The 3,176-nt window shown below is 43.7% G+C and overlaps 1 long non-coding RNA gene across 1 annotated transcript; it reads right to left on the bottom strand.

Moving 5' to 3' along the window:
- Positions 1–794: 794 nt before the first annotated feature.
- Positions 795–2,621, bottom strand: LOC139359239 (uncharacterized). The gene is made up of 3 exons (XR_011615177.1): positions 2,578–2,621; positions 1,791–1,912; positions 795–945 (listed from the first exon to the last, which is right to left on the bottom strand). It is a non-coding gene; the product is annotated as an uncharacterized lncRNA (long non-coding RNA).
- Between the last annotated feature and the right edge of the window lie 555 nt (positions 2,622–3,176).

The raw sequence follows: 3,176 nt of genomic DNA on the forward strand, positions 1-3,176 counted from the left end.
AGCTCGAAGAAGTGTAGAAATGGACTCTGTGATCAATTTTCACACTTCCTTTCATAGCACTTATGGACATTGTAACTTAAATAACAGCGTGGGTCGTGACTTGTGTAATCTCCATTTCTCTCACTAGAAGGTACGCTTGGTAAGGGAACGCTGCCTGGCCTGTTCTCTGCTGTATAGCCAGGGCTGAGCAAAGTGCCAAGAACACAGTGGTCACTCAAAAACTAGTTGTTGAATGGACGAGTGTATGCATCTGTCAACAACCACCATTGCAAACTCACTGGGATCCTTCCAGCAGCCACACGGCCACCTCTTATCCCCAGTGAGACTATCTGTGGACATAACAGATGTGCACCCAGGTATTTCTAGTGCCACCTGCTATAATAGAAGGGTATTGTCCAATATCTCTCCATTTCCTGCTGGAATCAGAAAAATACATGGTTTTCCCTACTCTTCATGCTTTCTCTAGTCCTTTGCTCCTCTGTTCCCAACTGTCCTATACTCTGACAGGTCAGTGGCTGTGACATATAAGATCAGAAGAGTCTATACATTTTGAAAATTCTTACTCATCTACATTATCTTGAGAACAGTGATTTTCAACTCTGGAAGCACATAAACATCACCCGGCAGAGTCTCCACCAATTCCTGATACCCAGTTGCACTCTAGGCCAATGAAGTCAGAAGCTCTGGAAGCTGGGCACAATATTTTTTAATGCTCTGCAGATGATTCCAACATGTAGCAAATGTTGAGAACCCCATCTAGCAGACAGTCATAACCTCTTCCTCCTGGAGGGCCGTAAGGAGGGAAGTGCTCCAAATTCATTTTCACATTCGCAGATGATTCTTAGATGTTCCCAGGTTCCTGTTCTGAGCTTGACCCACAGATCACAGCCTTTACACACTCGTGGGAACCTGGTGGTGACAGGTGGCAGGCAGGGACCAGAGATCCTGAAATAAAAAATTGCTCAATCTCATAGCAGTCACAGAAATGCAAATTAAAGCAATAATAAGATTCCAGTTTTTGCCCATTTGTTTATCAAAAATGACTGGTATCATACAGGGCTGGTAGTGGTACAGGAATGAGTATTCTCTACAGGATCAGACTATAAGTTACTATATCGTTTTTGAAACATAAGTTGTCAATATTTTCTAAATATTAAAGTTTAAAATGGGTCTGACTTTCTGAAACAGAAATCCCATTTCTAGAAATATGTGTATCAGAAATAAATGTACAGAGTGCATCATGGCTTGTGATAGCCAAAAGGGAATCTAATGTGTGTCAGTTACCAATGGGATATATACAGTTCATTCATATTATGTGATATTTTGCTGCTATTAAGAAGAATGAAGGAAACACTTGTATATGAATTGACTTTGAGGGATATTCATGTTATACATTGTTTAAACGAAAAATTGAAATTACAGAATTATAGATAGGATTCCATTCATCTAAGAATAATGAACAAGCCTATCTCCACCTGTATATGTTTGTATAGAAAAATGTGGAAGAATAAGCTCCAAGTTGGTGGTAGCTATTAAAAGGGGGTAGGGTAAGATTATTAATTCCACTTTAGCACCTCTATGCACTGCTTGAATTGTGACAATGAGCATCTATCACTCTTGTAATTCAGATTGCTGAAATAAATGGACTGGGCACGGGGGCTCATGTCTTCAATCCCAGCACTTTGAGAGGTTGAGGCAGGCAGATCACTTGAGGCCAGGAATTCAAGACCAGCCTGGACAACATAGCTAGATAAAAAATAAAAAAATTAGCTGTGTGTGGTGGTGCATACCTGTAGTTCCAGTTACTCTGGGGGCTGACACAGGAGAATCACTGGAGCCCAGAAGTTTGAGGTTACCGTGAGCAATGATTGCACTACTGCACTCCAGCCTGGGTGACAGTGAGACCTTGACTCTTTAAAAAAAAGAAAGAGGAAATGTTGAGAGACATTCAAGAAGACCTGAGTAAATAAATAGACTACACCATGAAAACAATCATTCCCAACATGTACAACTGCCAAACCCAGAGCTAAGCACCAAGTGGGAAGAGGCATAGGGTAGAAAGAGAAGACATAGCTCTTAAGAGTTTTAGAGTTTTAGGTGGTTCTTAGCCTCCTCTTGTGGAAAGTGGAGATAATAATAGCATGGACCCCAAGGAGGTGTTGTAAGGCTAAAAGGAGATGATGCATACACAGCAGAGATTCACAGCAGTCGCTTGATGAATGTGGACTGTGGTGGGGATAGTGAGGATGACTGTCTATATAGTCAAGCCAATTCAGAAGTACACATAGATTAGGCTTCCATTTTCATCTAGGAATAACAAACCACGCTGACCACAGGGTGCATTTGTTTACCTGGCCAATATGGAAGAATATACTCAAAATTAGGAATAGTGGTTAAAAGGGGGATGGATTTAGAGTTTTATTGGGTTTAGAGTTCTAAGATTCTGTGATTAGAAGCCTTCAGTGAGTTGGGAGGTCATTTTGTTTGTGCCTTCTCTCCCCAAAATTTCCCAAGGGAGCTATGAAATGGGCCTTTTCTCCCTCGTGTGGATTAGCTGTGGGAAGCAAATGATTATACCTTGTAAAGCCTGAAGCCATTTCTTTAGGAGCTAGACATTTCCGGGAACATGGTGGGGGAAGAAGCAAATGCAGGAAGGTGATGCAAAAGTTACCTTTGGGGCTGGGCCAGAGAGGCAATAAGAAAAGCTTGGGAGAAAGACCATCTCAAGACCGGGATACAGAGACGCAGACCTGATGGATCTCCACTGAGCAGAGGCAGCTGTGTTTGTAACCCAGCTCACCTGGACCTCCCAGGCTGTGGGTACTCAGGTGGTACCTGTAAGAGGAAACAGGGTGCAAAAGGTCATTGCACCACCTGCAGACAAGGGAGCTGGGCATCAAGGGTGGGAGAGTCTCACCTGGGCTCACATTCAAGTCTGTTCTTTCTGGGGTCACCTGCACTCTCACGTCCCAGCTGTCTCTCCTGAGGAGCTCCTGGAGTGCGCTGCAGGCTGCTCACCAGGCATGGCGAATCCCCACCATGCTGCATATGCTTTGGCATCCTCACCAATGCAATGAACTGTTAGGTAGCAGGACTGCATGGTGATGGTCAAGGCAGGCAGGACCTCAGCAGAGAGCAGGGATTTTCAACACAGGACTCCGCAGAGGGGCCTCAGG

This window comes from Macaca nemestrina, chromosome 16 (assembly GCF_043159975.1).
Source record: "Macaca nemestrina isolate mMacNem1 chromosome 16, mMacNem.hap1, whole genome shotgun sequence".
NCBI lineage: Eukaryota > Metazoa > Chordata > Mammalia > Primates > Cercopithecidae > Macaca > Macaca nemestrina.